Below are 15,017 nucleotides of genomic sequence, written 5' to 3'. Positions count from 1 at the left end.
AGACTGAAAAGAGTGTTCACGTGTGTTTAACATGTATCATACAGACTGAAAGAGTGTTCACAAGGATTTATGTATCATACAAGCTGAAAGGAGTGTTTATGTGGTTTTAACATGTATCATATAGACTGACAGGAGTGTTCACATGTTTTTAACAGTGTCTTGGTATCATACAGACTGAAAGGGGTGGTCACATCATTTTAACAGTGTCTTGAATCAAATCCCTATCATTTGCAACCTGAGTGTAATTCATCACTTTGGACTACAGTTCAGGACTTTGTGAAAAGCCAGTTGTTGTAAATGTGCCATTTTGGATCAGAGCTGCTGGTGAACCTGTAGTCCGAGACTTTGTTGCTTGTTTCGACTTGCTGATGCCTTTCAGCATGTTATTGTGGAGTTGCAAAATAGACACCGTTTTTTAAGCTCTTTTCATTCAGCATTAGTGCCTTATTTTGTGCTTCTGACTCCCCAAAAGTCCTTTTTGAATCTCTTCTCAGGCAGAACTTTAATGCTGCGCCATTATTAACAAAGACCTTTAACACACAAAGTTAAGGTCAGTTAATTATTTGACCATTAAATCTTTGAAGCTGCTCCCAAGGCGCGGAGAGCGTGGAGTTCAGTCTCCCTCGCCTCCTTCCCCGGCGCAGTCTGGAATTCAAATCCCTGCAGATAATGAGAGTGGTAAAACTCGGCAAGTGAGGAGGTCTCGTCCTGAAGTGCAGCTCCCGCGTCCTCATGAGCCAATTTAGTTTCAGGTAATTAAGTCACGGGCTGGTACAAGTTGGGGGCGGACTGGTGTGCGCGGGGGAGCGGGGGAGGGGAAGTGCCACGGCCGCCGCGCCTCTCTGACCTGCTGCCCATGTTTTTGTCTTTTGGACAAATTAAATGCTCATTATGAGGAAGATGCAAAGCAAAACTACCCTGCCTGGCCCCATTCAATGGCATTAAAGAATCCTGGCCCTCGCTACATTGACCAGCTCAATTCTGCATTAATGACATGCACGAGAAAAGTAATTTCCATGTCTCCATATTGTCATGTTGTGTCATCAGATTTTTTTCGAGGCGGATAATTCCACGACCATGTTAAAGTCTCACACAGGTCTCGCTTCCTAATGATGTGATGCGACTGCGCTTCTTTGTGTTTTTGATTAAAATGTTCTCAAAATGAATAAAAACATTGGTAGAAATGTGTTATGCCTGGATTGATATCTTTGTATATGTGCACTTCAAGCAATAATTGAGGTCATGCAGTCTATTAAGGCTTTATAATAATTTAGTAAGGAACATTTGAATGCTGTTACAGTCCATGAGAAGGAACAAGAGCATTACAGTAAAGTGTTCATTGCTTCAGCTGGATAATGTTGTTGGGGCCAGAAAAAACCCAAGTGGACGTTAATGGAATCTGCTTCTCTGTGTTTGTCCTTGGGACTCTATGGTCTGGATGTTTTACGGTTAGTAACACAACTGAGCCCATAAACGTTCCAGTAATAAGCTTGTGCGTTGAATCAGGTATGTCATAACCAGAAGAAATGCGCAGTGTATTAAGTGCCCGTAGAGAACAGGGAGTGAAACCTGGTCCTCTTGGCCTTGAGATGTGTGAGAACCTCAGCAAAGCTGCACATTCAGACGGAATGTTCTCGCACAAGATTATGCGGTACATGGCATCACTGACAGACGTCTGATGAAGGTGTTTTCCATGTTTGTTAAACTGACAGTCATTTTTGTCTTCTACATCCCCATGGTGACTAATTAAGATGAGAACTAACATTTACTCACAGTCTTCCTGCTGTAGAAGCACAACAGCCTGGGCCTCAGAACTGCTTGTTTGCATGTTTTCGACAAGAAAACATGCACAAATTAGGGAATTTGGTTTATTTATTTATTTTTGTTGTAGCTGACAGATCTTATCTTTCCTACTCGGGGGGGTACCTCATACATGCAGCAATTATCCTGAATAGGCATTTTGGGGGACGGGTTTCAGGTGTCCTTAATCCTAAGGTCATTCTTCAGAGTGGTGAAAGGCACTAGGACCTCAGTGTTTATAATGCATGTATTTTAATAAATGTATGATGTCTTTTTTATGATTTTAGATGTATTTCAGTCTTTCTGTGGATGTAGTTGAACTTACAAATTCTCTGTGGGAAACTAAACCATCTCCAGTTGTAATATTAACTCCCCCTGTTTGTGATTTTCTTGACACAAGTGCTTCAGGTAATGGTTCAACTAAACATTTCAGGTGGCTAGCTCAGTACAAGCAGGCCTGGACACATGGATTTATATGATATGGAAAAATACTGTAAAATCAGATGACCGGTTAGTCTTTGTCCATTCTTTTCTAGGCAGCAGGTGGATATACTGCACTGTTTACTGAAATCTTATATGAATTTGCCCTTTAGTGAACAGTATTATCTGTTGACAGTCAAAGGAAATCATCAGTGTTTGGACGCGTCCCCTCATAGCTAATGCAGATCAGCTCCTGCTCTGTGTGTTTGGACACAGACCGTCGTTAGTTATCTTAGATCAGCACTTCAACGGTGGCTCATCATTACCTTAATTAGGTTTTCAGTCCTTTAAGCACTCATTGACATATGGCATTATGGCGCTAACACTACGTCACACAAGACAGCTTTAATCAATAACTCCGCCAGATCCAAACCTTAACCAAACCTCAGAGTTAAAAAATAATAATAACCTTAAACTTTCCACACTTTATTATGTTGCCATGTCATTTGTACACATTTCAAGACTGAAATAAGAAAAAAATCTTAATATTAAATCAATTTCCATTAATAAGACTCAGTGTTAATCAGCAGGGTCTCATTATGATTTCACAGGGTGCCATTTTCCAAATGTCAGTCAAAAAAAACTTGTTTGTTCCCACAACAAAATCGATGGCTGTCTTCTGGCGTCTAAATGTTTCATTACTGTAAATACAGCGGGGGAGATATGGATTGGGGGCGGGCTGGTGGGGGCCAGCATGCGGTTGGCTGGGAGCAAGGCCTGCAATAAAAGCCCATTGATCTCCTGAACTCAGTAATATAGAGCTGGCCCTGCTGGGAGCCGGGGGCCGCAGTGATGGGGCCCTGTACTGCAGAGACTCACAGGGCTCTCGGACTCCACTCCTGCTCTCATATTGATGGCCAGAGGATGTGATCACTTCACCACTGGGGGTTGTCATTTTTCAATAAGACAACAGCAGTCTGCTCATATTGCTGTTTTCTGCCTGTCTAGTAGTTGTGTGTGTGTGTGTGTGTGTGTGTGTGTGTGTGTGTGTGTGTGTGTGTGTGTGTGTGTGTGTGTTGTGTGTGTGTGTGTGTGTATGTGTGTGTGAGGGAAGGTCTTGAGGGAGTCATTAGCCATATCAGAGGCAGATCCATAGATGATTACCAAGGTCAGCCTCAGTCAATAAAACTCAGGCAAGAAGAGAGAGAGGAGATGGATGTCCGAGTTGATGTGGAGCAAGAACACGCACCTGTAATGACTTTACTCTATAGCAGACGTGCTGGTGCGCAAGTGCCGACTTGTAGCGCCATAATGGACATCGTGCAGAAAGACAAGCAGATCATTCAAGTGGAGAGGGCCCAGCAGATGTCACTCTAATCAAATCTCCCGCTCTGCTGTTTGTGCGCTCCAGATGAAGTGAGGCTGATATGAGGCAGAGGGCGAGAGATAATAAGACTCAAAGATTTATTATAGGCTCAAGTATGATGAGGTACTGAATGAATTGTATGTGGGAACTTCCTAATGAAAGGCTTCCTGTCAACTTTAATATATTGATCTGGAATGTCATTAGCTGCCAAAATCAAAATAACCCTGGGAAGGAGGGGTCTTTGTCCCGGTCCTCCAGGGGTTTTTAGTCCAGATCCTCCAGGGGTCTTTGGTTCAGAACCTCTTCTGTCCATCTTTCCTCTTCCTCTTGCATATGTTGCTGTGCCTTGTTGAACACAGAGGACAGAGAGCCTAGAGCTACCATAAATGCCTAGATTAGATCACCAAAAAAAACTACCAAATGTAATATGTTTCACGAATTAGTTTTCTTCTTAAGCACTTAATGTAGCTCCTATTTAATTAATAACTTCTGTGTACAAGCAACACACACCTTATCAGGAGTCCTGCTGCCTTTACAACCTGTTTGATTACAGTAAATATTTTCAAGCCTGTTTTAATGCCAATATACTTCAATTAGAATTATGCAGTGTGCAGAAGAAGAAAATATTTTTGGCTCATTTAAAACAGTTTCAACCACAAAGGTTTTAGCTGATTGGGTTTGATAATTATGGCTTTGGGAATGGTTAATTAAATGTAAAACACAATTATTGACAAAAAGACACTTGCATCGCAATAGGCATTTATGAAACATTTTTAATGAATATGGAAATCATTAATCATTGCTTAAATAAAGTGTGTGTGTGAGTGTGTGCATGCATGCGTGCGTGTGTGCATGCGTGTGTGTGTGTGTGTGTGTGTGTGTGTGTGTGTGTGTGCGTGCATGCGTGCGTGTGTACATGCGTGCGTGCGTGTGTGTGTGTGTGTGTATTCTTCACTATGTCCCTTATTTTACACCCCCCCCTTTTCTCTCCAGCTGCATTCACTTGAAAAAAAAGAAAATAAAATACTGCCAAAGGCATAAACAATTATCAGTCACCTCTAATCCTGTGTTCTGGCCAAAAAAAGAGTGGAAAAAAAACGTGCTTCCCTCTCTGTGTGGGAGCTCTGTGACTAACACACTTTATTTGACAAGTACAGCCAGCCGAAACACTGCACATTGGACAGCAAAATACCATTCATGTTTAATTCAGCGATGGTTCCCTTTGCTACTGCTGCAGATATGAGGGTGGTCACTGGAGCTGTGGTTCTGGGCCCATGTCTGTTGGATGGGAAGATATGAAGGTGGTCACCGGAGCTGTGGTTCTGGGCCCATGTCTGTTGGATGGGAAGATTTCTGTTAACGGAGTCCGAGTCATGCTGCCTTGATCAGGATCTGAGACTAAGCACCTCTCGCTCGCCGAATAACATCAAAAAATGCTAAAAATGCTGGGTTAGGTTATCTAGTTCTGCTTTTCATGGAGAATTTTGTCCCTTGGTAGAGTTTAACCCCAACACCTATCTAAGACGCCTTGCTGTGGTTTGCAAATAGCCATGAGGCCTTATTTTCTGGATCGGGGTGTTACACTACACACTTGGGAACTCTGTGTCACATCAGAGCTCCCATTTGAGATTTGGTGCATTTGGAAAGCAACTTGGTGTCTTTTAAACTTGTTCCCATGCAAAGTTCTCAAATACCTCAACACACTTGAAGGAGACCCCTATCACTGGTCTTTAACACAACGAGGCATCATTCATCATCATCAGCTCGCTGAATGAATCAGTGGACTGGATCCCAGTGGGACAGTACATTCCCAGTACAATCTATCCCCAATTTTACTGGGAAGGAAATCAAAGTCATATGCTGTCTAGCTCACCTGGTCATTTGGACCTGGGAATGATTGCATTTCTAAATCTCTTGGATAGTATATTGTGGCCAGTAGTCCATTTATGGCTTATCAGTGGATGTGTGTCAGAGGTGTGTCCCTCTGTAGACAGGTACAGTAGTAGTATTGTGTGATTCACATAATGCATACAGTTCTGGGAATCATGAATAAAACAAACAAACATAAAAAAATAGTGTAAAAGCTGCTTTATGAGCTGCTTCTGTGCATGGCATCAGGCATGCATTATTAAGAAGCAAGGTAGGAGTCTTGTGGAATAAAAATAATTGGGTTGCCATCGTGGTGTTATTGCAAATGCTGTTGCAGAGCTTAGGAAAAAACATCTTTCACCAGCGGAGAGTACCGTGCAAAAGAGGGAGTAGTGTGCACTGGACAGGGAGCAGAGGTGATGCTCTGATATGTTTTAGCATGGAATCAAGTATGATCACCCTGTCTCTTCTCAAACCAGGCTCCTCTGAAGGCCCAGGCAATTTCTGACACCAGTTGGAATGTGGAAAAGTGGCCATGTCAGGCTCCGCTCGGAAACCAGCTGCTGGGAACCTTCTGTCACCTTCAGTCACTGTGGTTTCTGCTGTGCCTTAATTCATCCTTTCAGACTGGCATAATGGCAGCTGTCTGAAATGGGTCTATGTTTTCTGATCTTCCCAGCACCTCTACCAGAACATTTGAAAACAGTAAATTTAGACTTGTAGCCATACCATTTCTTTATCATTGGGCTATTTCTGGTCAGCTTCTAACTTTTTGGTTGTTTGTTTAGTCATTTATTTATTGTACGTGACATGGAACATCTGAGCAAGTAGGCATATGGAAGCATTATAAACAAACGACATCGTGAGTGGAGATTTGTAACCTACATAGAGAAACATACACGTTGGCATACCTGTGTATGGGCCTACCACCGTTTCAAATACAGATACAATAATGTAGAACTGTAAGACATATTAGACGACGAGTTAGTCAAAAATAAAGGGGGGGGGGCAATCAGTGCCCTCGATCCTGTCGCTCTGCATTGTTTTACGTTGTTTACCAAAGCGACTGAAAAAAACAAACAGGAAGCAGGAAGCAATTAAATACGACTGCGTCCTTTATCAGCGGGCATTGGTGTTGACGTGGTTTATCGCTGGCGAAAGTGCGTCATGTGGAACGCGTTGCTTTCTGTCACCGCCATTAAGATGTTAGAATTCAATTGCGGTTAAAACAGAAAGAGCTCGGCAGCGGCGCGAGAGCCGCGCTGTATGGCGATGCGCGTGCAACCAATGGACTTTTAATTAGATCCTTCTGTTCTCGTGCCAGAGCCACGCGCAACCTCAGTGGGCCGCTCGCGCTCTCACGTCTCCATAGAAACCAGAGGCGCGGCTCAGCGTTGGTTCACGAAAATGTTATTTTGCATCCAACTTTTGCCTCGACTTTAAATGCGCCCTGACATATTATATTTTTGGTAGTTACATATTACACGCCTTTTCCTCCCCATCAGTTGTCTTTTTATAACATTTTGACGTGAAACTTTGACGTGTAATATATTCTACCAGAAACCCCTGCTGGTGCCTTGCCATTTAGCCTAGCTTTTATCCCAGCTTTCAACACTCCTTTTGAAAACCTGCTCACCTGCGGAAGAATCTACTTGTTGATGCAAATTTCATGCATTTTTGATGGCTTATTGCAAGAGCCCGTGTTTCAGAAATCCCCCCGTGTAGCCTGCGACTCTGAGATCTCCAATATAAACAAGCAGAGCCGCACAGAGAGATGTCAGTCAGCACCGAACCCGCCCGGCGGCCCGGCCTGTCTGCTCACGCCAGCACCACCTGGGAGTCCCATATCCAGGTCAGCAGTCATACAGACATCTGGACTCTACCAGCTAGGGCGGAGCAGCACATAGATGGAGACTCTCCTTATCTCTGTCGTCCATTCTCTCTCTTTCTCTCTCTCTCTCTCTCTCTCTCTCTCTCTCTCTCTCTCTCTCTCTCTCTCTCTCTCATGTCATTTTTCTATATTTTCTATTAATTGTTTTAGTGGCATGATATGTCAAACATTTACATTAAACATTTATAATATTACCAAGATATAGAATGTTATTTTTAAGTATTTTTAAGTTGCATAACCTACACAAAAAAAAAAAAAAAAAAAAAATAATAATAATAATAATAATAATAATAATAATAATAATAATAATCAAGAAGATATAATTACATCTAAAGACTTTAGGACATTTTGCTGTCATTTTTGCAGTCCTTTGTTTTAGTCCTTTCCCTGTTGGCACAGACATAAATGCTGTAAGTGAGTTTTTGTGATTGTCTCCCAATTCTGCAGTCCCGGCTGTGAAGACATGGAGGGACGTCAACTTCAGCCTTTTTTCTGTTTGCTCAAAAGCACTTCTAGTATGCAATGCATCCCACTTTAAAAGGTCTTACAGTAATAACACGATTCCATGACTTGACCATTTAGAAGCATGTATTGCTTATCATTTACTACACTTTCATTTGTTTGAATGTTGGAATGTTATTTGCTTTATGATATTCTCAACAAGCTGGGACCAGGTTGATGAAAAACTCCAGTCAGATTCTCTCTGTGATTTATAACACTTTGCATCCTACTGTTTGCACTTGACACATCTCTAAATGTAAAGGAACATGTCTGAACATTAGCGAGGCAGCCTGAAGTGCTTTAGCCTCTTTGGATGTGAGTCTGTGCACCTGCACTATTTTTACCTCTGTGAGTCAAGGGCCTTTACATGTAGACCGGCTTCTAATGTTGTTAGTAACAACTAAGTCTGAGAGCCAAACATACTAAATGTTAAACATAAAAGCATAGGCCTACTATATTCTGGGGATGTTTCACTTACAAAGTGACAGTCATCTTATATAGCAATATTTACTAAGAAGCGTGATCATAAAAATGTAATTGTGAAAGCATATTTTTATTTAATTGGATCTTTAATATTCATCCTTACGGTGGTGGAAAGACAGCTATGTTAATAGAGGTGCTGTAAAACTGGCAGGAAGTACCCAGACCATCAGTGTGGCCAGGATGTTGGGAACAGGGATGATTTCAGAGCTCTTGCTGACCTGTGCTTATTGGAGCCAGCTGGCATAACCAGTGGGTCAGAGGACTGGCCTTCCTTTATTACTCATTATCTCTCTTTTACACTTTTAGGTTGATGACAATTGGCTAGCAATCAATTGATCAATAGACCCATAAATCAAACAATTAATCAAGCACTAACTAAACAATCCATAAATCAAGCATTTTTTGTGCGTGTGAAGAGGTTAAATATGTAGTACATGTACCAGTATATGTATCAGTTTACTAGTTTTATGTTGCACATATATTTTCTTTGCAAAAATTGTTGTTCAATTTGCATTACAAGGACTTAGTGCAGTTATAAAATATAGAATTAAACTTGAATCAAGTGGATGGGAGTCAGACAATGACAGATGTGAAGCCATAACCATCCAGTCTGTGTTTGTATACATGAAGGAGTAGAAGATGGCGTTCCTGGAGTTACTAAGACCTAAAGCAGTACTCCTGGAACAGCTGTAGCTGCTGCTTTCTCTGTCTTTTATATCTAGTCAGGCACTGACAAACCTGTCTTGGCACTACTACACCAGCGCCTGTCCAGGGTGCCTGTGTCACTCTGTGGGGGTGCTGGCTACCTACGAGTGGAGAGAACACGGCGTCTTCCGTATCGGTTACCACGGCCAAGACTGATCCTCACTCCTCCTCTGTTGCTCCCGTGTCATTTACAACCATGGGAGTTGTCAAACGATGATAAAAACATCCTAAAACTATTATTGCAGGTTTAAGAGGAATTTGTATACAGTTAGCTTCTCTTAATATGAATATGCAATGCTCTAATTGCCTGATATTTATGTACCTTTTTTTAAATGAGCAAAAATGTGATGAAGGCTGCAACTTCTGTGAGTACCGAGGTTGTGCACTAAGGCACCTCAACACAGAGGGCCTAATGAAGATGGACCATATCTGACTTATTACCACCCCTCAACATTTGCCCCATAACAACCACTGGAGCACATTCCCCCCTTCTCACTTCTGCGTTCCTCCAAGTGCACGTGCCTGGACCACGCACATACATACAGGCCCTCCTCCTGCCGCTCGGCCGCGCTGGCCTGTCCCAGATCTTGTGTTTGTGTTTTTTTTTTTGTTGTTGTTTGTTTTTCTTAGGTGCTGTCCCCTGCTGATGATCGTGTTTGTCATGGACCACCTCCTTCAGCTTCTCCTGTCCTTAATCGGCTCAGGAAAAAAACTCTTTATGAGGCTTTTAGGCTCTGACATTAAGATGAATAATCAACCTTAAGATGAATAACCCACGAGGTGAACACCGCTGATGCACCACTGTAATGGCTGCCTATTGATCCTCTACACTGGAAGACAGAAAGCCACTAAAAAAAACCCATAATGCATTGTTTTGGAATGCCTTAAAGTAGTTGAGTGAAAAATGGCAAACGCTAAATAAACACTTTGGTAACATTTAAACAACACCGTAAATAACATCATAAATAATGCACTGTCGTTTGGTACATATGTAGACAGACACACGATAGTGGACGGAATATACACATCATGTGCAGTGCCTTGAACAGAAGGACCACACTTCTTTAGCTATGAACTAGATTTAATAATAATTGTAATGATTTGGATAGTTTTGTGTCAAGGATGGTGTCAGCTGACTTTTTTTACCCTGAAGTTATCAGAAAAGCCTCTACAGGAGCTATCTGTGCACGGCAATGCTGCATACGCTAATGTACACGCAAGGGTTAAGGTTGCTAATCAACCTAGCATGTATCAAGTATTCCTGCAGCAGGCAGCGAAGAGCAGCGTGAGCACTTTGCATATCGGACCTGGCTGATCGATATGTTATTAAGGAACAACCTCTCAGAGCCATGTCCATTAATTCAGCAGTGTCAGGTGCTCAGGGCTTTCTGGAGTCTGACCACCGCGTGTTCACAGGAAGAACCTGCAGTCACAGATGACCTTAGCTTTCTCTTAGTCTTACTCACTCTCTTTCTCTAGATATGTCTCTCTCTCTTTCTCTGGATCTTTCTCTCTGTCTCTCTCTTTCTCTGGATCTCTCTCTCTCTCTCTGGATATCTCTCTGTCTCTCTTTACATGTTTCTCTGTATATATTTCATATAGCTTTTGCCAGTTTTATTTTCTTTTCTCTTTCTCTCTCTCTCTCTCTCTGTCTGTCTCTGCCACTAAGCAGACTCCATGTAATCCATTAGGAGGCTGGGAGGATAAGATGTGTGTTGGGGTTAAGTGTGTGTTGGGGTTAAGTGTGTGATGGTATGTCAGTTCCTTCTCTAACCTTCTAGTTAAGGAGATCATTTCAGCCATGACTTTTAGTGCTGAAAAAAAGTTAGAAGAAAAAAATATCAGCAAAGAATAGTCGCTAAAGTGGATGGAATATTCGTGTGTACCTTGGCTCCTGTGTGTGTGTGTGTGTGTGTGTGTGTGTGTGTGTGTGTGTGTGTGTGTGTGTGTGTGTGTGCCCATGTAAGAGTTTCAATAAAAGAGTATGCCTTTCTGGTTCACTGGTTTTTCACTGGGTGGGGCGGAATTGCTCAGATTTCACCTGCAGAGTGTTGAGTGTGTACGTGTGTGCATGTGCGTGTCCATGTGTGTGTGTGTGTGTATGTATGTGTGCTTTTCTTGACAAGAAGCAGGCTGATAACACCTTGGAAACATCTCAGACTAGTTCACTGTCTGACACGTTTTCACTGACCTGCTGTAACAAGATCGGTTCCTGTCTGCTTCCTCATCATCCTCATCCTCATTTATGCTATCCTTCGCTTGCTCCTTCTCCTTCATGCTGGTCTGGACTGGAGACTGGAGCAGCAGTTAGGCAAACAGAACCAAGCGACGTAGTTTTGGGTGTACATATTTAGCTTAATATAGAGGCAAGCAAGTTCATTTACTTTATATACTGAAGCCCTGCAGGGACAGCATCTGTTTTACCCCAGGAAAAATGATTTTAGATCAAATTCAAATCTGAGAAAAAAAAACTAATTTATACCAGGGAACATTCATTTTCTACACTAAAACTAAATTGTATGTATATAAATATTTGACATGAGGTCTTGGGGTATGGACGTGCTTGTGAGCTGTCATCCTTGACATATACTGCGACCTGAGGTTGCTTTAGTGGGTGAGAATAAGGCGATGCTGCATGAGATGTCTCACGCACACTTGTTATGCTTGTTGGTTCATGCATTTGTGGTGACAATCTTGGTCCCCCAAGAGTGTCCAAGAAATTAAATTGAAAGTCCTAGAACTGCAATTCAGTAGGAAGTAAACTACTGAATCATAGTCATAGAAGTAAACCAAGCAAGCATGTCCATGAATTAGAATTCGGGGTGAATCAGCCGACCTCACCCTGAGTATTTCCTCTGGTGACCTGGGAGGCAGAATCTCCACCCACCCACACGCCTGGCACTGGGTAACAATTTCTCAGTGGACATTTGCCACAGTTTTGGCAGGTGTAGTTGACAGAGATGGAGGGGGTATTGTTTAAGAGTGAGAGGGATGGATTTCCTGTGCAACCTGACTGGAGCAAAAGAGTCTCAGAGAGAATGAGAGAGAGAGTGTGGTGTGTGTGTGTGTGTGTGTGTGTGTGTGTGTGTGTGTGTGTGTGTGATAGGGAGAGAGAGAGAGAGAGAGAGAGAGAGAGAGAGAGAGAGAAAGAGAGAAAGAGAGAGAGAAAGAAAGAGAGAGAGAGAGAGAGAGAGAGAGAGAGAGAGAGAGGGTGATGTATTAAGTAATACTGGGCCCTGTCCTCTCTGTTCTTGAATGGAGACATTTGAGCAAGGCTTGATTCAGTCCCCCCTGCGGCTGTGATATTTCATCCTCTCCTTGCACCACCCGCACACTCCACCCTCTCTCCACACAGCGTCATTACACTCTGCTGTTTCTGAGTGCTGCCCTCCTTTCATCAGGAGAGCCATTTGTGTACATTTACATTTATATTCTTTGGAGCAGTGTGTTTGGGTGTGTATGGGTGTGTTTACGCATTGTTTGGGGTAGAGGGTGGAGGGGTGGACCAACATTGTCTTACAAACCCACGTTACCTGTTAATGGGCTCTTTCTGCCATTCTAAGGGAAAGTGAGTGAGTAAGAGAGAGAGAGAGAAAATGCAGAATGATAAATGGATGGTGTAGGCATCAGGCTGCATTGAGGGGTATGTGGAAGGTGCAGACCCTCAGAGACCCTTATCAGACAGTTAGCATGCTGTGCTTGGGACCTGGTGAAATGACTCTATGGATATATTGTTATGGCTCCTCTGTTACTAAGATACACAAACGTAGAAACACAGATACACTGATACACTTATTAATGGTATTTAAGGTAAAGGAAGGAAAGAGAGAGAGAGAGAGAGAGAGAGAGAGAGAGAGAGAGAGAGAGAGAGAGAGAGAGAGAGAGAGAGAATGTTAATGCTACTGTACTGTCAGTCCATCAAAGTTTAACTGGAATGTAACATTTGTCTTTTTTTTATTAGGTCATGTGTATTTTACTTCTTCATAAAATTAATTAAATCTAGGTTTAAAGTTTTTCAACGTGAAATAAAATAAAACTGGATTTTCATATAAGCACATTTGTGTGACAGCATGTCTGCACTGTGTCATGCAGTGCTGCTCCTGTTCTTCATCTCACACAGCATGGCTTTGCTCTCTGTGGATTTTTAAGGATCACACTGTGCTTTTCTCTATGAAGGCCAACCAGTCCTGCTCCATTCATACTTAAAAACATTGTCCTTACTGTTTATTTATCCTTGAAATAGCAAAACTAAAGGGGAGGTTTCATTCATGACTGTGTTGAGCAGTGCCGATGTATTCACTGGGGAGACAGCAGTGTATTGGAACAGATCTTTTCCCACACAAGAAAAGGCTCACAGTATTCTTCATTTTCCTTAGGCTGGGAGTGCATGAAGCCAGCATAGGCCCCCTCTTTCTTTCACTTTCTCTCTCTCAATTCAGTTGAATTTAATTAAGTTCAATTTAATTCAGTTCAAATTCAATTCAGTTCAATTCAATTCTGTTCAATTCAAGGTTGCTTTAATGGTTCTAATAATTACACTGGCATGAGGAATATTACATCACCACTTTGGTCTGAAGTTTAAAGACGTAAAGAGACTGTCACATCTATTCCTGCCCCCACCTGTCAAGTGTGTTCATTTATGTAGCCATGTGCTTTGTCTGTCACAGTCCCTCCCTCATGTTCTATAACCCCGCCCCTCATTAGTGTGTTTAGGTGTTTCTTGTTTTGTTTGATGTATTTTAACCCCTTGTTTTGTCTAGTTGGTGCTGATCATTATTGTTTGTTGGTACTACAGCCCTGTTGTCTGTGGTGAGTTTGGGTTGTGTTGATTTGTCTATATTGTGTCAGTTATTGCTACGTGTCTGGAATATGTCTTTGTTGAACTCTTTGTCTGATCTGACCCTGGACTGTCTATCTGACCCTGAGTTTGGATTACCCTTTAATAAATCTCGCTCCTCTTAGCGTTCGCGTCCACCTCATCGCTCCCTAACATCCCAGGCGTCACAGGTACACTGTAGTACAAACATCTTGGAACATAAAATACATTTTTGTAAAATTTAAGTTTGATTCATTGCTGTAATATTTACAGGTAAAATATTATAACGGCAATAATAAAAATAAGAAAAGTAATGATTACAAAGAGTGTGTGCTTGTAGGAGTGTATCAGCAATGTGGCGTGGTCTCCCAGTGTCCCTCAGGCCGTGGCAGACATTAACGGACTATGCTGTCAGTGTCCAACATTCCTCCTGTTCCCTTAGGCCATATAGCAGCTGCTGTGTGTGGGAGAGGGGCCTACATACAATACTCATGGCCAATGTTACTGAAATACTCTGAATTTTGAATTAATCTGATAGAATTCTGTATATTCAGTTAAAAACTACAGTCTTGATTTATTTTGCTGTCATTGCTGGCATGATCTTCGGGTACCAAAGTTGTGTGTCTGCCTTTCTCCATGGCTAGTCAGTGGTCAGTAAAATCACTTTAAGAATTATGTTTTTATACTTAAAGATAAACTTGTTTGAATATTTAATATAATGCATATCTAACCTTGATATGTATCTTGATTCTTTTCAAAATTTCTTTAAAATGGTCATGTTCAGGGTGCAGGTCTAGCAGTACTGCTCCAGCAAGGCCAGGTTCTGCTTTGCACCATGTGCAGTGGGAGACAGCAGAAGCAGGTTGTCTGCACAGAGCAGGAACTGCACAGAGCAGCTTCAGTCATGCAGAATGAGACCAGGGGCCGTAGAATCTTTTTTTTTAATATATTTTGGCCAGTTTACTAATATAAAGATTGAATAATGTTGAGCTGAGACCTTGTGCCATGCCCCAGGGAGATGGCGCTTGTTGAAAAGCTGGTTTTACTCCACACCTATTTCCCATGTACATTGATTTAATGTTATTATAATCGTTGGTGCCAAATAGAGTCAAAAACATCCAGATAATTTGCTTTTAATGAAGAATATATTTATCAGAGAGGGTGTT

At 42.0% G+C, this 15,017-nt stretch overlaps 1 long non-coding RNA gene across 1 annotated transcript; it reads left to right on the top strand.

The window, feature by feature from the left end:
* Positions 1-13,813: 13,813 nt before the first annotated feature.
* LOC143473356 (uncharacterized) lies at positions 13,814-14,553 on the top strand. The gene is made up of 3 exons (XR_013120511.1): positions 13,814-13,844; positions 13,998-14,042; positions 14,192-14,553. It is a non-coding gene; the product is annotated as an uncharacterized LOC143473356 (long non-coding RNA).
* The last annotated feature ends 464 nt before the right edge of the window (positions 14,554-15,017 follow it).

Source organism: Brachyhypopomus gauderio, chromosome 13 (genome assembly GCF_052324685.1).
Source record: "Brachyhypopomus gauderio isolate BG-103 chromosome 13, BGAUD_0.2, whole genome shotgun sequence".
In the NCBI taxonomy this organism is placed as follows: Eukaryota; Metazoa; Chordata; class Actinopteri; order Gymnotiformes; family Hypopomidae; genus Brachyhypopomus; species Brachyhypopomus gauderio.
The sequence above is the reverse complement of the archived record's forward strand: the minus strand, read 5'-3'. Positions and strand labels throughout refer to the sequence as shown.